Source organism: Grammomys surdaster, unplaced genomic scaffold, assembly GCF_004785775.1.
Source record: "Grammomys surdaster isolate TR1022 unplaced genomic scaffold, NIH_TR_1.0 126271, whole genome shotgun sequence".
NCBI classification, from domain to species: Eukaryota; Metazoa; Chordata; class Mammalia; order Rodentia; family Muridae; genus Grammomys; species Grammomys surdaster.
The window spans coordinates 6,893,037-6,914,605 of NW_021621071.1; the positions used below are offsets into that span (position 1 = coordinate 6,893,037).

At 41.4% G+C, this 21,569-nt stretch overlaps 1 protein-coding gene across 1 annotated transcript in view; it reads right to left on the reverse strand.

The window, feature by feature from the left end:
- Frs2 (fibroblast growth factor receptor substrate 2) overlaps positions 1–21,569 on the reverse strand; it is a 75,466-nt gene that overhangs the window by 41,307 nt on the left and 12,590 nt on the right. The gene's annotated exons all lie outside the window — the stretch shown is intronic.

Genomic DNA, 21,569 nt, shown 5'->3' on the forward strand with positions numbered 1-21,569 from the left:
TGCCCTCAGTGTGAATGCCCCCAGTGTGAATATCCTCAGTGTGAATGTGCTCAGTGTGAATGCCCCCAGTGTGAATGCCCCCAGTGTGAATGCCCCCAGTGTGAATATCCTCAGTGTGAATATCCTCAGTGTGAATGCCCCCAGTGTGAATATCCCCAGTGTGAATGTACTCAGTGTGAATGCCCCCAGTGTGAATGCCCTCAGTGTGAATGCCCTCAGTGTGAATGTTAATTCGATCTCATGGACAATTTCCTTACATCAGCATTTCTCTAACACCCAGCCCACATCTGAGGCTCCATAAGTGCTACGTAGAGAAAGACTCAAATTATTCAGTTTTACAAAAGTGATGCTATTTCATCACAAGGGCACACATGATTATAGAGGTCTGTTTGGGTACCACGGAAAAACCAGCAGACAGACTTGTACTAAAGCAATTCAGTGAGTGTGAGGCCTCTGAAGAAACATGCAGTCTTTACTGACACTGCAAAAATCCTAAGACTTATTGTTTACTTTAGGGAAAGGACTGACTTAACCTTAATAAAATAGATAGATAGATAGATAGATAGATAGATAAGTAAAATAAATGACTTCCTAAACTAGGACAAAGAATTTTAATGTCTTTCAACCTAACAATAGAAATAACAAAAAAGTATTTTAAATGCTACTTGTAGAACAGAGTGCATATGTGCCCTTTCTTCCTGAGTACTTATATGTAAGTGTAGTGTTAGTATTTCCCTTCCTTAGCATTGGTCTACCTTCCCTCTCCTTCATGCATGTATCTTTCTTGCTCAGTAACTCAATTGCAAGCCCAAATTTCTAAAATGAAAGCATCAGATATTAGACTGAGCCAAGATTTACCCATTTAAAATTGTCCTACAATGAGAAAAAAGAAGCAGAAATTAGGCTGGGGAATCTCAACGGCCAAGCACTTGCCTACCATGAACCTGGGCTTGATACACGCACCACAAAGTAAGATAAAATGGAGACTATTCAAATGCTGATTAAAATGTAGAGTGAATGAAAGTCAGCCATGTCGTGCGCACCTGCAGTCAGGGCACTCTAACAGTGAAGAAGGAAATTCATGGCCAGCCTGGTTACACACAGAGTTCTGTGACAGCTTGGACTGCACAGGTGAAGCTTCATCATAAGCCAAAGCCACCAAGTTTCAACTTTAAAATTCATAAGCACGCATGTATACATGATATGTTAATAAACTTAGCAGATTCAGCCTACAGGCTTACAGAATTTATTTGAAGCACAGGAGTTTACTACTTTTTTTTTACGTGTATGAGTGTTTCGCCTGTCTTCAAGTATATGTGTGCACCACAGAAGAAGATGTCAGAGTCCCTGGAACTGGAGCTCTGATAGTTATGAGCCACCATGTGGATGCTGGGAATCAATGTTGGGTCCTCTGCAAGAGGAGTCAGAGTGCTCTTAAAACCTGAGCCACCTTTCTGTCCCCAGTTTGGTTGTTTTTGATATGTATATACATGTGTGCCTGTGTGGGGGTACATACGAATGAGTACAGGTAACCTTGGATGCCAGAAGTGTCACATCCCCCCAGGAATGTTCCAGGCAGTTCCGGGCAGACTGATGTTGGGTGCTGGCAACTGACGGTCCTCTGGAAGTATACGAGCTCACAAGTGCTGAGCCACGTCTTCAGCCCTCAGGAGATTAAGATCAATTTTAAGCATGTTGGTTACAAAGAAGGTGTTCATCAAGAAACTAAGACAGACAGCTGAAAACACGGGCTCTGGAGTCAGGGCTTTGAATGTAGTTGCAACACTGCTATGACTAAGTACATGATCTTGGGCAAGTCACTTTCTCTAACCTCCTCTCCTCTAAAATGACCGGTTAATGTTGCTGGTGTGTACTAATGACATAAAAATAGTGCTTATAAAATGCTGAGCCTGGCACCTGGCACACAGTGAGAGAGCAACAAGCATCCACGGCACCAGACACCATGGACCACTATCATTCTTTTTGTCTGCTCTGTATTTCCCTGTATAATTTTAAAAGCTCAAACACTTCCCACTTTGAGAATTTTACCCATCTGATGAACTCAGACAGCTAACTACTTCCCCACATTTTATCACACATATATCCAATGCAGACTAGGAGGGCCAAGTGAACACAAAAAGCAGAGAGAAACAACTTGTTCTCATACTAACGTCAGTGTAGCTATAGCAAGGTCAAGTCTGGGGCAGAGGTGGCAGCATTTTGTTGTCCAGAGCCAGCAGTATCACTGGAACAGACTGTGGCGTCTGTCTGTCTCTGTAGTTGCCACTGGCATGCTCACAGGGACCCTTGTGCAGTGAGATTCTGGGAAGTGTTCCTAGCTGCTTACCCTGAACGTGACTCGCTAACCCCTGCAACAATAGGAACCCTGAGTTCTCCCCTTTAACTACAAGATAAACTGTTTCTCCTACTCCAGAAATTAAGTACACAGTAATAGAGACACAACCTATTCTCACCTTCCCTAGCCCCGAGCAGCAAGAAGAAAATGTGCGTGTGTGCGTGCGTGCGTGAGAGCGTGTGTATGTGTGTGTGTATACACTATTTTCAATGTCTTTAAACAAAAACAATAATAAATAAACAAATAACCACAAAAAAATACTGTCCAGTTTCAACCTATGTTTTATTCTGGGAATTCTTAAACTTTGTTTTAATAAAATATGAGTAATTGTTTTCTTTTTTTTTTTTTTTAAATATTTATTTATTTTATTGATGAGTACACTGTAGCTGTCTTCAGACACACCAGAAGAGGGCATCCAATCTCATTGCGGATGGTTATGAGCCACCATGTGGTTGCTGGGATTTGAACTCAGGACCTCTGGAAGAGCAGTCAGTGCTCTTAACCGCTGAGCCATCTCTCCAGCCCAGTAATTGTTTTCTTAATTTAAAAAATAATCCATTTCTAAGGAATATTATCAAGAACACACACCCCAAAACAAAACATAACAGAACAGACAAACCACTAACAATTCCAGGGCAGTGAGAAGGCTCGATAGGTAAGGGCTTTTGCTGTCAAACCTGACAACCTAAATTCAATCCCCGTGACTCACATGGGGAAGGTGAGAGTAAAGCTGTCTTGTGACGCTCGCCCTGTTAAGTAAGTACGCAAATAAACAAACGGGGGGGGGGGGGGCCACAAAAAAAACGGTCCCTATAGGCCTATAGGGAGTGACACTACTAGGAGGAGTGGCTTTGTTGGAGGGGGTGCGTGACTAAGGGGTGAGCTTTGAGGTCTCAGAAGCTCAAACCAGTTCTTTTCCCGCTGCCTATGGATTCAGACGTAGAGCCCTCTGCTCCTTCTCCAGCACCATGTCTGTCTGCACAGTGCTACATTTCCCACCATGACAACAGTGGACTGTAACCCAGCCCCAGTGAAACGTTTTCCTTTATAAGAGTTGGCAATAGAAATCCTAAGACACAGACAAACAAATAAAGCGAAGCAAATTTTAAAGAAAAACCAATTATTCCAGCATGTCCAGCACTGACCTGTGAATTCCCAGCAGGACTTTTTCACCTAAGTATCTATAACTAACGAAGAGCCACTCTTGCTTAAGACCCAGGAATGGCAAAATTGACACACACACACACACACACACACACACACAGAGAGAGAGAGAGAGAGAGAGAGAAAGAGAGAGAGAGAGAGAGAGAGAGAGAGAGAGAGAGAGAGAGAGAGAGAGCTTTAACCACTTGTTTTAACAAACAATTCAGTAAAACATCTATAATCAGAGCAGTTCACCCTTCTGTAAGGCATGCGCTGTAAGTCAGTGCCCCCACAGATACAGCTGACATACACTCTTCTTCCAGTCCTCTTCTGGTCTTCATGGCAGGTCTCTGCTGTATTTCAGGATGTTTTCTCCAGTGTCTAAAAGCTCAAATCTGTTTATTACTTAACTGCATTGCATGGATCAAAGTGCAGGCAGAGGACTAATCTCAACAAAACCAAACAAGGCTTTTACAATTAGTTTTTTTAAATTAAAATAAAGATCAGATTTAGAAACCTATATTGACAACAAAAGCATATCTAATATACTGAAATTATAGGTAAGAATCCTGGCTTTTGACAGAGATTTTTTGTCCCAAACCTTAGAGCTCACAACACCCATGCGCTCGGGCTGTGGGAGGACTAACACAGCTGAGGTCTTGACACAGGCCACATCTGAGGAACCCATCTGCAGATCCCAAGTAAGTCAGAATGACATGAACTGAATGCTACATTATGTAAAGTAAACAAAAAATCATCTTTTGCTAAAAATAGTAGTTTTACTAAGGGGACCACAAGGGAAACAGTTAAAATATCTTTTTTTAAAATGAGATATGATGGGGCTGGAGAGATGGCTCAGAGGTTAAGAGCACTGGCTGCTCTTCCAGAAGTCCTGAGTTAAATTCCCAGCACCCACATGATAGCTCACACCATCTGTAATGGGATTCGACCCCCTCTTCTGGTGTGTCTGAGGACAGCTACACTGTACTCACATACATAAAATAAATAAATAGATCTTTAAAGTGAGATACGACTAGGTTAGCCTTACAAACTGGCTATATTTGTTTTATGAGAGAGACCTAAGCCTAGCTCTGGATGACACCTCTAGTGTGAAGACTGGTTACGCTATGAAGGAGCAATCAAAACACTGCAAGTAGAACCGGAGCTCGGAGCTAACAGTTCCCATGGAAACAAGGTACAGAAACAAAAAGCGCATGAAACACAAGAACATACTGCGTGCACAGAAAAACAAAAGACAGGTCAGAGAAAGAATGACAAGCCAGAGACACATGCTGTTACTTCCCCTCTTCCAAGACTAACAAACAAGGTACAGCTGTCAACTCTGTAGTCCACATGGCCGGAGAGACTTTGAGATGGCTGAAACAAAGCCATGAGCATTGTTCAAACCAAATAAAAGCACAGGGTCCCTGACGTAGTCCGCCAGCACCATGACTGTGAGACCAACCACAAGGAGGGGATGAATATAAAGAGAACAGAAATACTTACGCACTGCTTCACTAGCTCCCAGAACAAGTTCCCTGGCTACTAATGCTATGCCTGTTTCATAGACCAATAGCACCACAGAGTCACAGAAGCTCAAACATGCGCACGTCATAAAGTGATAGGGAACAGAGGGCAGACTTCTTCCCCCAGTTTAAGCTGCTGTCTATGTCATATCTGCTACTGTCAATGAACATCATTCCAGACCACGGAAGCTCAAAGGAGCTAACTCTTTAAATACTAGGAAGATTTGGCACTTCCTTTCTATTTTCACTCAGATTCTAATACTGTCACAGCAGACAATGTTTCCATAAAGCTAAAAACAGAGTAACTAGAAAACACTGGAGAGCATCAGTAAGCACTTTAGATGTATTCATTTCAACATCACAACACTCCTTAGTAGGCAGTGTCTTTAGAGGTGAATAAGCTGAAGCACAAACAGGCTTTTTTTTTTTTTAATTTTTTTATTGGATGTTTTATTTACATTTCATATGTTGTCCCCTTACCCCATCCCCCACCCACCCAGGAACCCCCAATCCCCTCACACCTCCTCCTTCTTCTTTGTGGATGTAACCTCTATCTACCCCCCCACTCCCACCTCCCCACCCTCAAAACTCCCACCCCCTGGGGCGTCCAGCCTTCATGAGGTCAAGGATCTCATCTTCCACCTGTGCCCAGCAGGGCCCTCCACTCTTATATATTCAGCTAAGGCCCTGGATCCCTCCATAAGTGCTCCCAGGCTGGTGGTTTAGACCCTGGGAGCTGTGGTTGGTTGGTATTGTTGCTCTCCTCATGGGGCCACAAATCCTTTCAGCTCCTTCAGTCTTCACTCTAACTCCTCCATTGAGAACCCCATGATCACTTCAATGGCTAGTTGTGAGCATCTGCCTCTGAATATGTCAGACTCTTGAAGACCTCTGAGGAGACATCCATATCAGGCTCTTATCAGCATGCACTTCCTGACTTCCACATCAGCATCTACCTTTGGTGACTGCACATGGGATGGATACTCAGGTGGAAAGGTCTTCAGACGGCCCCTCCTTCAGTTTTTGTCCCTCGCTTTGTCTCCATATTTGCTCCCTTGAGTATTTTGTTGCTCCTTCTAAGAAGGACCGAATCACCCCCACTTGGTCTTCCTTCTTTATGGACTTCATGTGGCCTGTGAGTTGCATCTTGGGCATTTTAAGGTTCTGGGCTAATATCCAATAATCAGTGAGTGCACAAACAGGCTTTACAGAGAACCAACACAAGCTGTTTGCACCATATCCCTGATCCCATGGTCCTGATTGCCAGTACCGAACAAAAGCACTCAATACAAGTTTTGGACACCTTTGGATAATCATTAGTGATTATGGACACAGTGACAAAATGCTTCCAGAATATGAGAAATTCAATTAATAGTTGCATATTTTCATTCATTTAGCAAATATTTACTGTCATCATAAGCTAAAAATTGTATCAGAATATAGCAGTTACCCAAATCTTTAGAACACAGTCTAAATAATTATATAATGCAGACATCCAGTATCCATAAATAGACTGTAACATCAAACAACTAAAGGGAAATGCTCTCAGGAATCTAGACACAGAAGACAGAATTACCTTAGCCTACGGTATTCAGAAATGTCTGAAAGGGAAACCTTCACCATCTCTTTCTTTTCTAACGTGTTTGTACGTGGTCTGCATGCACATATTTGTATTTGCATGTGTGGGTGTGCATGTATGTGGATGTGTGGAGGCCTGAGGAGGACACTGGAATCCTTCGTTGGAGCAGGACCTCTCAAGCCTGTGCTCACTGCTACAGCTAGTCTGCTAGGCAGCGTTCAGTGGAGCCTGTCCCATCACAGTGGTCACCATCACACCTATCCCCCGTCTGCATGGAAGCCAGGGACCTAAACTTGGGTCCTCATCCTCAGAGGGAAGCACTTTAACCACTGGGCCTCAGCAGAATCTTAAACAAACAAGCACAACAACAAAAAAGACTTTTATGGAAGGTTCTGGCAAAGTCTCTTCCAAATCACTCCCCATAGAAAGGTCAGGTCCTCGGTATGAAAACTGTTGTGGCGGAAGGGCAGACTGCTAGCACACACCATCTTGGATGTTCAGGAGACTTGGAAGGGAGCAGTGCTGAGGTGGGTCGGGGATGTCAAAGCCCTACACACAAGACGGGACGGGCGGCACAGGAGTCTGCTTGCCCATCTTAGTTTCAGAGCTAATGTGGCTCTGAGCTTCTGTTTGGCATACCTATAAATTCCTTTAAAACTCCTATAAAGAGAGACCCAGCATGGTAGCACACACTCAATCCTAGCGCTTAGAAGGCAAAGGCGGAAGGATCTCTGTGAGTTTGAGGCCAGCCTAGTCTACACAGCCAGTTCCAAGCCAGCCAAGGGCTACAGAGAGTCAAAAATACATGAATTCCTACAGGACCAAAAGAAAGGGAGTGGTCGGCCTTTGTCAAGCACGACAGACCTTACCATTCTTCCTGAAACCTTACTTTACAAACCTAAGAGGAGGGCTGGTGAGATGAAAGGTACAGGTACTTGATGCAGGCCTGACAACCCGAGCCACATCTCAGGATCCTACAGAGTGGCAGGAGAAAACCTGTCTGCTTGTCCCTCCCCCATCCCTCTCCCCCCCCCCACATAGACACTGAATTAAAGTGGGACAATTACCTGAGAAATTATGGGAAACTTGGGTCAAAGAAACATTTTTGACATTTTGTGTCATTAAAGCTTTATTTAAATGTGAGTGTCAAATGATACAACTGAAGGGCCTCCTCATGGAAAAATATACAAATACTAAATATGAGAAAGAAAACAGGAAATAATCTTATCTGCAAGAACTAAAGCAACTTGCAACTTTTAAAAGTCACATTTTTGTGGGTACAAATTCACCAACTAAATATAATCTAATTAGCATACTGCTACAGTCTAAAACCAAGAACCTGATTCCAAAAAAAGAAAACACTTCAAAGCACAAGATTAAAACCACAAACTACATCAGAATTTATTTAACTTTTTTCAATTAACAAAGCTCTTTTCATATAGAAATAAAAGCTGTGTGTCTAGGTTTACTTTTACAGCAGTATTAACAGAGGATGGTGTATACATGACAGACTTCTTATCAACTGTGCAACAACACTACAAAAATAATTAAGTAATTATTGCACATTTTAAGGGCATTGGTAATATTTTATATCATTTTTATTGTGACAAGAAACATAGAGAGTAGCAAGGAAAGAAAATCTGCCCGTCACCGAATGCCCATCACGTGACAGGAACATGCGGGAGAAAGGCAGGAGAAAGGAGTCTACAGGTAAGTATCTTCAAGTTTAGCAGTATAGGCGGGTACAGGAACTGTACGGTGAGGGGCTGCGTGTGCCGGTCAGCCACGGAGCACTAGCCTAATACTGGCAAGATTCTATTTCCAGAACCAAAGAAGAAAGAAAAAAGAGGAGGAGGAGGAGGAGGAAGAAGAGGAGGAAGAGGAAGGACGTCATCATCTTCTGTAGCAGCAGCAGAGGCATCGACAGCAAAAATCTGACACAGCGGCTTAAGGCAGGAGTAGTACCTGTTTATAATTCTAGCACTAGAGTCTTCAGTACTTTTCCAAGTTCAAGGCCAGCGTGGTCTATGCAGGGAGAACCAGGCCAGCCAGGCCTACACAGCAAGACCCTGTTTGAAAAGTAACAAACCAGTGCCTAGTAGAGCTGCCAAATCCAGGACATAGAAATAACCCACGAGCATTACAACACAGCACAACAACTGAGAACTAAACTACAGACACACATCGAGAGGGGGTCGATAGTAAATAGTGTAACACAGACACAGAGACCAAATTCAGCCCCAAACTCCCTATAAACGCAGCAATGAGAACACAAGTCAAGTCAGCTTTCTCCCTCCTGCTTGTGCTCTATGAATTTTTTCACAGTGAAAAATACTGGGGAGAACATGAATGCAAAAAATCAAAAATAAAAAGAGAAATACATAGAACTAAAATCATGCGGGGAGGTGGTCCAGAGCAGGTTGGGAGATGAGGGTGATGCCCAGAGGGGGCTCGCCCTTCTCAGAGAAGGGGAGAAAGAAACAGAGAAAGGATCTACATGAGGAGGTACTGTGCGGTGGGGGGTGGGGGTGTTTGATATTGGGATGTAAAGTGAATGAATGAATGACTTCATCCATAATTTAAAAGTGCTTAACTAACCAGTAATAGCATGTACTTCAGTAAGTGTTCACATTATTGCAGCTGACTGACCTAATTGCATTCTTTGAAAGAGAACAAGAGCATACAGGTATTGTAATCACCTTTCCACAGTGACAAGCTCACAAGGTCAGTCACAGCAACAAACCTGTATGAGGGACGAGACCCCTGGTCCTCATGCAGTGACAGTCTTTCAGAAGCACTGACTGCTAACACATGGTCTTGTTTTAGTAACGATCCTAATCTCTACCAGAAACATCAGCATGCTATTAAAACAAACAAACAAACAAACAAAAAAACAACTAGCTTCAGCTATACCACAAGCCCAGGGTCAGCCTGGGCTACCTGAAACCCTGTTCCAAAACAAAACAAACCATTTATATAAAAATAGCTATGGGGGCTGGAGAGATGACTCAGAGGTTAAGAGCACTGTCTGTTCTTCCAGAGGTCCTGAGTTCAATTCCCAGCAACCACAAGATGGCTCACATCCATCTATAACGAGATCTGGTGCCCTCTTCTGGTGTGTCTGAAGACAGTGGCAGTGTACTCACATAAAATGAATAAATAAATCTTTAAAAAAAAAAAAAACTATGCTGCAACACACCCATGATTTCAAACCAAGAAAACTTTTATGACTGGAACCACATTCTCAATAAGCTGAGATGTGTTACTATCCCAGTGTACCCTCTAGACAACAAGGCACTTGATGGCTACAAGAAAAGCTAATGGCAAGGTCAGAACAAAAAGTCACAGTTACAAAGAATTGACACCCACAACTTTCCAAAGCTTCATCTGAGGTATTTGATTATAAGCTGACAGCTTCACAGACAAGGATTAAAAGTAAAGTAAGATATGAGTATGTCCAAGTTTAACAGCATAAAAATTACTCATAAATATGTTATGCCATATAGTTATTAATCAAGTTTATATTCTCAGAAATCAAAACACTATCATTTACACCAAAAATGCAATGCTCCTTTCTCTAATAAATTCTTACTACTGGTCTATACCCGTGAATGGAACCCATGTTTCTTGTGTACCCAGAATTCCCTGTCATAAATGAAAAGCATTCATTAGTCTGACACCTACGAGCCACCGTACCTTTGCCCTCACTGTCTTTTTGACACCTCAGAGTCAAGGTCAGAAGATTCCTACATTCTTTCTTACCTGAAATATGTCTGAGAGACAGTCATGTCCTCTCTCGAATGTCCGCAAGACCTTACTACTGAATTAACCCCACTTACTGAGTATACAGAAAGCTCTTACCAAGGGTTATGGCTATACTGTGTGCTGTGTGCATGTGTGCAAATACATATTAGTTCATGCACCGTGCACACACATGGTGAGGACAGAGGCTGGCGTGGAGTATCTTCCTCTATCACTTTCAACTTCATTTATTTGTTATGTGTGTAGTTACATGTGTGTGCACATGCACATGTATGCACTACGGCACACGTGTGGCAGTCAGGTGACAACTTGTGACTAGGTTGCCCCTTTCCTCCATGGGTTCCAGGAGTCAGACTCCAGTCATTGTGCTCCAGAGCCTCCCTTCCACCTGCTCGGCCATACCGACAGCTCTCCATCTTATTTGTTTGAGACAGGGTTTCTCAATGATCCATAACTCACCAATTCAGCAAGCAGTCAGCAAGCTCCAAGAATCCACTTGTCTCTGTCTCCCCAATACTAGGATTGCAGGTGCGCGCCACCACATCAGGTTTCTGTGGGTGCTGGGAAACTGAACTCTGCCCCTCAGATGTGCACATAAACCTCAACAAGCTGAGTCACCTCCCCACCTGGCAATGTCTTCATCCGCAACTGGAGGGGTCAAGTTTGAAATGAGGCACAAAAATGTCCTTCCACCCTCTAAAGTGGTTGTGGCATGACACAAAACCAAAGAACCTGTAGTAGAGGACCGGAGCTAGTCAGACTGTACTTGACCACTCACTTCCTCAGCTTCCTACCATAGCACTCTAATCACTACATGTAGCCCCAAGTCACAAGGGGGAAAGTCCGCAAACTTAGCGATCTTTAGTGGTGGAGGTGGTGGTAGAGGCAGCAGCCGCCATGGGAGGGCAGAGAGTGAAAGTCTCGGCAGTAGCAGGACCGATTCCACAGTCGAGAAGCCGTCGAGAAGCACGAGGGGAGAGCTCCGACACTGGTCTTCCTGTGACTGCAGTAACAATCCAGCGGAAGGACACGCATTGCTCTACAAACTCTAACTTCTAACACTGATTTGACCAATACTTCCACAGAGCTTATTGTGCTGGCGACTGTCTGAAGCACTCTGCAATTCATTTAACCGTCTTTATGGCACAGGTACACACTCTATCTGGTAGATGACATTATTAAGGCTCAGAGAATCTCTTACTCAAGTTACACAGCTAATCAAGTGGTAGAAACAGGAATCAAATATGGGTCTGGCCTCTAAATCCATGCTCTTAATCCCTCTGCTAAGCAGTCATGTAGTGTGAATACATAACTGTGATTTTAACGGCATATCATCCTGACTATGTGCTAGACAAATATCTAACATTTCATTATCAGAAGAATTATATTTGGAAGTAAAAACAAATCAGCAACCATTGGTTATACAATACCAAGTGGTCAGCCCTGAAAACATATACATACGAGTAACATTATACTAAGGTTACAGCTAATATATTTAAGAATATACAAGAACACACAAACATAGCCCCCACACACACAAACACACACCAATAATTAAAGAAAACAAAGCCATAAATTTGAAAGAGAGCAAGGAAGTTACATGGAAGGCCTTAGAGGGAGGAAAGTGAAGAGAGAAATTATGTAACTATTTTATAATCCCACAAAAAGTTATAAAAATAAATTAAACAATCAGGTATCTGGAATAGTGTTCACTGTTCATATTTATAAAATCATCGATAATAATATTTGCTGAGGTGCCTCACAGATTGGTAGGCTTTTATAATTTTTTAACTCTTTAAAAAAAAAAGTGTATTTATGTATGTATCTTCTTTAAATGTAGGAGTGTTCTGTCTGCATATACACCTATATGCCAAAAGAGGCCGTCAGACCCCATTACAGATGCTTGTGAGCCACCATGTGGTTGCTGGGAATTGAACTCAGGACCTCTGGAAAAGCAGCCAGTGCTCTTAACCTCTGAGCCATCTCTCCAGCCTTCTTTATCATTTTTTAATTCTGTGAAATCCATACATACACAACAGGCTATTATGTATGAAATTACTAAAATGAGCAATGTAATATATGCAAAATGAAACTGTGTTGAAAGAGGCTATACCAACTTCTGCTCATCATAAATTTTATACACCAGATCACAACTTTCATTGCTGCCACCAAGTTTTACTCTAAAAGCTGGTTACAGTACTAACAGTCATTTAACAGCCTTCTGCTTAACATAAACATACTTACGTTATTTATTTATTTATTTATTTATTTATTTATTTATTTTGTTTGGTTTTTCGAGACAGGGTTTCTCTGTGTAGCCCTGGCTGTCCTGGAACTCACTCTGTAGACCAGGCTAGCCTTGAACTCTCGAACTCAGAAATTCGCCTGCCTCTGCCTCCCAAGTGCTGGGATTAAAGGCGTGCGCCACTACCGCCCGGCTACTTACGTTATTAATAGTATTAATTATAATATTTTCCACTAAACCACATGTATCAGTTCTTCCCAAATCTATCAGCATAATTGTATTTGCAGCGCTATTTTAAACTCTTTAACAGACTGGAGACACTATAAAACATTGATTATAATTTTATGGAGATCTGAGCTCAAACCAATTCAATGTTACAGGAACCAATTAAAATAACAAAAGCAAATACCCTCTGGGGTTACAGAAAGAAGAGCCTTCGAGACTTCTGGAACTCTTATTACAAGTAAGACAATAAGTTACATTTTGAAATAATTTCCAGACGTGTTAATACTAAAAGTAACTTCTCCACGAAGAGAAAATTATGCAAAATAAGTAAGTCTTACCACCAATCCAAACAGTGCTGAGATGAAATAAAAGACATCTGAAGACAACTTTATTGTCTATAATTTCTTAAAGTACTACGGGAAATTTTATGTTCATATAAAAACATTAAGGAAAATATAAAAATAAGAAAAACTTAAAAGAGACACCTCTCAAAGCCGAGGGTGACGGGAAGATGGAGGAGGCTGCAGCAGTGTAGCAGCCGCTGAGGAGTCCTACAGGAAAAGGTCATCAGACAGGACAATCAGGAAATGAGGGTCTGTCTACTACGCTCAACCTGCAGGGAGTTTACAGCATGTTCTTCTGTACAAGCACAAGGAAGATTTTCTTTCCGTTATAATAAATACATGAACGGTTTTTGTTGGTACCATTTACTATGCCTATTCTCAGCCCTAGGATATTTTTGTACCCAATCTCAAATTGGAACTGGGATGCTATCTGTCTTCAAAATGTTGAGTTTCTGGCAGAAGCACAGCTCCATGTCTAACAGAACTTTTATGTTCTACTCCAAGTCTTTTAAAGTGTTGTTCTTATTTAGATGTAACTAAAACCACCTGCATATTTAAAAATATAAATCAAGACCTATTAGATACACTGTTCACTGGTACAATGGATCAAAACTTGTCTCTAGCATGGAGAATGGCCCTGGTGTTTATTCAGCAATTTATCTTATAGTTAAACAAATTAATGCCTATTATTTATACATTTTATTTTAAGGAAATAATATTCCAAAGTTAGCTACAAAATAAATGCTATTTTCCAACCACTGGAAAAGCAGAGAAATGTTACACAAAATTCTAATTTCCAAAACATTATGCCCAGACTGTCTACTACTAAATGCAGCCATCTTGCTTATCAGACTGCCCGAGTATCACAAATCGTATGTCCAGAAACTCTTTTTGTTTTGTTTTGTTTTTGTTTTTCGAGACAGGGTTTCTCTGTGGAGCCCTGGCTGTCCTGGAACTCACTCTGTAGACCAGGCTGGCCTGGAACTCAGAAATCCGCCTGCCTCTGCCTCCCAAGTGCTGTGATTAAAGGCGTGTGCCACCACCGCCCGGCCACGGAACTCTTAAGTAGCAATCTAACACACCAAAATGCCTACGTAATTCACTCCATTTCATTGTGAAGACACTCAGTAATTTCCCATCATCACAGGAAGGGCAAGTAGAGTTCAGTGAGATGCTTTGGAGGACCAGAAATGGTGGCGTATGTATGCAAGTCTAACATTTGGGAGACTGAGACAGGAGTGGGGGTAATGCTATATATCTATGTCGGTATCTGCCCAAACATGGAATATACAAGTATACAAGTATACAGTGCGAATATTTCCCCCCTCTCCTTCCCTCCCTCCTTCCCTCCCTCTCTCTGTGTATGTATGTGTCTGTCTGTCTGTCTGTCTCTGTCTCCTTCCCTCCCTCCATCCCTCCCTCTCACCTCTCTCCCTGACTTACACTGAAAACTTTCAGGTAAAAATACCCAGCTAAAATACCATTATTTTGCCATTTTCTCTCTAATTTTGACACTACCAACTATATAAAGTAAGTTCATCAGTTTTCCACTTATGGTACCAATATCTTGTTCTTGCTGTTCTTGTTGATATTTTTACAAAATAGGGTAACTTTGTTTTAAAAGACAAGGTTTCTCTATATAGCCCTGGCTGTCCTAGAACTATGTAGACCAGGCTGGCCTTGAACACAGCAGTTGCCTCTGCTAGGATTTAAAGGCATGTACCACCAGACCTGCACTTAGCTTTTTCATTATTCTCATATTCTGTCTCTTCTTTCCCCCTACCCACCTGTGTGTTTGTGTGTTTGTGTATGTGTGTGTGTGTGTGTGTGTGTGTGTGTGTGTGTGTGTACATGTGGAAATCCAAAAGCTTGAGGTAATGGGCTCTCTCCTACCATGTAGGCTCCAGGGCTCAAGGGACTGAACTTCAGTCACTAGACTTGGCAGCAAACATCTTTCCTCAGCCGTTCTGACACCCGTTCTTCCCATTTAACACAGTGTACTTAACTAAGAGCGGTTTAAAGCCTGGAGTATGGAGATGAGTTTTCTCTCCATGTCTCCTAGAGTCTCTGATGACTCCAGATCCTAAAGTAACTCCATGTTTTCAACTTAGGAAATGCTACTCACATATCAAATTCTCTAAATTAATAAGCTCATGTTGTTTGAGTCCTCACACCCACCCTCAATCCCACTGGCAGCCTCCCACCAAAGTCAGCCAAGGGGCCGGCACTGTGGCTAACTGTAAAGGGGCTTGCAGCCAGTCACACCTGGTGATCTGAGGCCTGAGTCCACTCACCAGACCCCACATGGTACAGGGACAGAACTTAGAACCATTACCACTGCCCACTCTGCAAACTTCTCAAGATCTTCTATAGTCTAGACCCAATCCAGATAATATTTCTGTGACATTTCTATGACATCTAGAAACAAACTGTTCAAATAGTAGCTGCATTATTACCAGCTTGGGCCTTACTATTGTTACCTAACCACTAGATCCTTCAGCAAGGCATTTATAAAAAGAAAGCAATAACACATACCTCATAAAGGTGTTACACATATCTTCATGTAATAAAAGAACTGGTTCCTGGTAGGAAATAGACAAATAATGGTGCTGTTAATCATTTACAATCCTATAGTCAATCTTTCTTTGATCCTAGTTTGTTGACTGTCAAAAATATGCGGAGAGGCCAGAGATGATGGCTCAGCAGTTAAAAAAAAAGCACATACTGTTTTTCCGGAAGACTCGAGTTCAATTCTCAGCACACACATCACGTAACCCAAACTCCATCTCCAGAGGATCTGACACCTCTGGTCTCCTCAGGCAAGTATGCAAGTACACAGAAACACAGTTTTAAGTAAATTAAATAAATAAATAAATAAATAAATAAATAATAAATATTTTAAAAATATGTATGAATGACTCCAGACTGAATTGGCTCTAAAATATTTGATCTTTCAATTTTTCTAATACTACCTAGGGGACTCAAAGATCCTAAGGGTATCTCTGTCCTTATCACAAGCCTGACATAGTCAAGAACTCTATTCAGTATCCTACAATACATAGGGCAGAGTCTATCTCTCTGTGTGTGTGTGTGTGTGTGTCTGACTCTCTCCTTCTCTCCTTTCCTCTCCCAAATACATATAGTTCAAAATGTTAAAAGAGTGTTCAAGGTGAGAAGATCTAGTTCAAAATAAAAAATACTAAGAGGTGGGTTTAGCTCAGTTGGCAGACTGTCTGCCTCGAATGCCAGAGGCCTGAGTGTGAGTCTCAGAACGGTATAAACTAAGGGTGCTGGCACATACTGGAGAGATGGTGATCAGAAGTTCAAGAGTATCCTCAGCTACTACATATCAAGTTCGAGGCCAGCCTGGGTTATCTGTCTCAACAAACAGTAATTCTAGTTATCTAAGATATTAGCTAAATGAACTTCATATTATAACCCTTCTCTGAGGAGACATAAAAGATGTATTGTGTTTCACAGAAAGACTGTTAGAAAAAAAAACTGAAACAGAAGGCCTAAGAGCAGTAAGCTAAAAAAAAATCAGTATACTTCAAAGTAAGATTTCTGTCAGAGACAGAACTCTGGGCTTCTCAAAGATAATTTAAAACTATAAATCACTCACGGCATTGAAACTGATTATTTTCTGTATCATCTATTGGAGTTTAAGGAATTTTAAGGCAGAGTTCTTATCTACTTGTATTTTTGCACACTTAACATTTATAGCGTTCTTCAGTATCTGCTTGTCACAATAGGAACATCCACGACAGTATGAAAATTACCAAAATAAATTAAGAAAAATTTACTTTGTATCCTAAAGAAATGTTTAAATGTTAAGAGCTGTCTAGGAGTAAAACAAAGCACACAAATACATTTAACCCGGGAGGCAAAAACGCACATGAACTGGTGGGCAAAATTCACACAAATTGCAGAGGCCACAAACACACACTAACAGGATCTAGATGAAACAAAATTAAGATAAATGTGAGAGAAAAATCATTGTTTAATTAACAGGATCCTGACTATGCAATAAGCCCACTTAAAAAAATACCAGCAAAGTCACAAGGGCAATAATTTGTCATTTTAGCAATACTTGGCTAAATTTCTAATTCAGATGATGGCAATGTATTTGAACAGGTTTAAGGATTTTTTTAAGTGATACTTTAAATGCATATGACATTTAATGGAAGTTTACTGAATTCTTGACTTCCGCAAACCACTTTAACTACCTTAATGCTGTAAGACAGAATTAAGATGGAAAGGACTGACACCCAGATGTCTGAAAAGGCTGAGCCCAGCATGCTCAAGGGTGTGACAGGCAACTTTAAATGTACAAATGTAGCAGTTATTTCTAAGCCAGCAATTTAAAAAGAGCAATTTCTATCTAAAGCTTATATAAATATAAGACACTAGTTTTGCAAATGTCAGCAGGTTTAAGATCCTTTCCTAAAGGAATTGTATCTCTTTGTTTTGATTGGTATCTTAATTTGCCTTTAGTTTCAAAATTCAGTTTGCCAACACTATTCCTCTCAAAACCTCAGGAATTCCATTCCTAGTTTTAAGCTATATTAAAAGAAAATAAACACATGCAAACCAAGGCAGGAGTGTGTATGAAGTGCTTGTTGATGCTCACAGACAGAAATTTAGACACATCTGATGGTCAACTCTGTTTTGCTCCACCATGGAACTAGACAGAAAGAGAATTATTAGTACTCCTTCAGTGAGACCAACACTGGCCACCTTTAAACTAACAGACTACAACAGGGAACACGAATTGTGTGTTTTTACTTCAGAGAAGACTGGCCAGAGTGCTCTTTAAAAGCCCACATGATGTGGCCAAGTATGGTGGCACATGCCTCTGATCCTAGCACTCCAGAGGCAGAAGCAAGCAGATATCTGGATTTCTAAGCCAGCCTGGTCTACATTGCAAATTTCAGGACTACCAAGGCCATATAGACACCATGTCTCACGTGTCTCAAAAAATTAACAAGAGTCCATGTAACTCTTGTTACTGTCCTCCTTCCTCCTCAGAACAATCCTTAAAAAGAACTCCTCCAGTATGTATGTATGTATGTATGTATGTATGCATGTATGTATGTGTGTGTTGTGTGTGTATGTATGTATATAAACACTTATATATACACACTTACCCCTATGTACTCTTACCCCTAGAAATCTTCTCCATCCCATTTCCCTTATCTTCAGACTCTATCCATCAGACAACTATAGTCACTCTCATTTGTCCCAAATTCTCTATCACCTCCTTTAACACTTCAGCCCATGGCAATCCAGAAATTGAGAGTCCCTAGATAGAACTAATGACATATTTCCTGTTTCTTACTTCCTCCCCAGCCTGTATCATTAATGTAAATCAACCAGAACGGTGAAAAAAACAACCTTCATTCTGCTGAATCTCTCGGTCCCTCAGCCCTAACTTACTTCTCTCCAGGTTTTCTGTTCCACAGGCTTCACTGCCCCAACCATTGATCACAAAACTCACAATGCCTCTCAGCAGGTAAGGGTGCTTGCAACCATGCCTGATGACCTGAGCTCAATTCCCAGAATTCACAAGGTGAAGAAATGACTCCTCAACCTCCAGCCTCCACATGAGTACACCTTAAACATGGTCTTAGAGGTTTTGAATATAAGTTAGAAGACAAAAGATATTAACTGGTATATAAAAAAGAAGTCAAGACCCCAACCCTTTGCAAGATTAATGGCACCCCTCCACAAGAAGACTCATGAATCAAAGGTATACTTAACTATCCCTTAGTTAACTTACATAACTATGTGTTTGTGTATCATGATAATTACAAAGAAAATAAGCCTTCAGAATTTACCAACTGCTATTTTTTAATTTTACTAATTATAGCTCAAGAAACCTCAAGTACTGTATATGATCAGAACATTGTCAATTATATTAATTATAAGCATATGTAAGGGATTAAAATGTACACATACACACAGAAGCACTAAAGTTCATATGTAAAGACAATAATGTTTCAATCCCAATTTATAGAACACCTAAATTAAAAAAACCAAAGTTTTAAATGTGAAGACTCTGGTCTAGGAAGTGTGTGTGCACTTCAGGTGGAGCTCGGCAGACCGAGCGCCACACACAGTGAAGGCCAGCTCCAGAATTCCAGAGAGAACAACGTGAGCCCTTGGGACAGGCCATTCTTGTGATGCTCTGCAAAAAATGAGGCTGCTTTCTGCCCATATCTAAGAACCTGCCTGAGGCTAGAATTTGAAGTAATGGACTAATCTCTTCAGCAGAGATTTCAAGACAGCCTAACCCTGACTCTGTCACATGATTGTTTGTAATCACTCTGAGGCAGGTTTACAATGAAAAAGACCAAGTGGGGCAGAAAGAAATGCAGCATGGACAGTCTGAAGAGGAAAAAGAACACCAGGAACAATGTTGCAGCCAAGTCTCACAGAGAGACAAGGATATTAAGGGGAGGCCTGATCTGCACTGGGTTAAAGGGGAAGGGGACCTTTAAGGCAAGACCTCATCCAGCTAAACTCGGGAAAAGGCCTGATGAATTTTGTTCTGCTAAAAAGAAACAATAAAAAGCTGCTGCAAATATGATTCAAGAGGGCCAGTATCCATCCCGAACTGCAGCTGAACTTGCCAGTGTCACCCAGGTGGTCCTAGCTTTAGAGTTCTGAATGTTACAGGAACAAAGGAGTCAGGGAACCCTCCTCTGTAGGTTCAGAGAACCATAGAAGCCAGAAATGAAGAGTCTCTGCAAGGCCACTGCATCAAGTTGTGGAAGCAAAGCCTGGGTTGCATGAGGGACCCCAAGATACTGGAGATGTCAGTGCCATGAGTTACCTGCCAAGGAGAGCTGCATCAGGGAGTGGAAGCAGCATAAGAGAAAGGTGAGGAACAAAGCTGAAGCCATCTAGAGCCTTCCAAAGCAGACATGAAGCTACAGTGTTTGGGGTTTGCCCTACTGGGCACTGTCTTGCTGTGGGTCCAGCAGTTTTCACAGTGTTTCTATTCATTCCTTCTCAGATGGCAAAATATATTCCATGCCACTCTATGTTGGAAGTATCTGATTTGCTTTTCAGTTTACACTTAAGATTGAGTTACAGTTAAGAGATCACCTACAAGTCTCAAAAGAAATTTGGATGTTGGCCTTTAAACTTAAAAGTGGTCTTGAGACTGTGGAAGACTATTCAGACTTGTGAGACTGAACTAAATGCATTTGGCGGACAGTGGAGGTCTGACTGACATAACCCCAACCCCACCCCATAGCCTTAGGCATCTGCATTCTTATTCTCAGCTGGTGGACCTTTCCTACAGTTTAGGAGGTGTGACCTTGCTGAAGAAGTGCTTCAACGGGGTCAGGCTTTGAGGTTTCAAAAGCCACATGCCATTCCTGGTTTGCACTCTCTGCTTCAAGTTTGTGGTGCCCTCAACTCTGAGCTTCCAGTTCCAGTTGCCATGTCTGCCTGCTACCATGTTTTCTGCCTTCATGGCAATGCACTCTTAATCTTCTGGAACTGTAAGGTAGTTATAAGTATCAGCCAAGGTCATGTGTCCAGTTGTAGAAATGATTCTAATTGACAATATGTTTCTGCTCTATTTTGTTAAAAAAAAGTACATGTGCATGCGTGTATGTATACACACACTCAATACATGTTTTATATATATAAACATGTATATATTTGTTTTTCTTTTCCCTATTTATTTATCATGTAATGTAACATCAATTTTAGTGGAGACACTAAAAGACTAAGCATTCAAGGTACATTGACATCTATTCTAAAATATATGTGAGCTTGTAATTATACCTAAGATATTTACTTCATGTTAGGAAGAATCATGACCTAGTTATTGTTTTCATTTGGAAAATAGTATGGTATAAGGAAGAGTGATTATGTATCAAGTTGATAAGGGATAAATTTGTGATAGATAATCACAGCTGTCAACTGGAATCAACTAAACACCAGGTTTCTGGGCATGCCTGTAAGCCACTTTCTTGATCAGACCATTTGAGGTAGGAAGACCCACCTTAAACCAGGACCACACCTTCTAGTGGCAGCCCAAATAAAATAACATTAAAGGAGGAAGCTTCTGTTTTTCGCTTGAGTGTCCTCACTCTTGCTGACAAGTTCATTTATCCTGTTGCCAAGGCACTCTTCACTGTATTACAATGACCTTCTTTAGGATTCCAACAGCAGCTGAAGACCAGCAGCTCTCCAGAAATTCTTTAGGACTCCCAAAAAGCCAGGGCCAGAGAGATAGATGGTCCAGCAGTAGACACATTAGCTGCTCAAGCCTGGCGACCTAAATTTGATGCCTACAGCCTACACAGTCCTCTGACCTCCATACATGCACTATGGCACCCATGTACCCCAATAATCACATAAACAACATTTT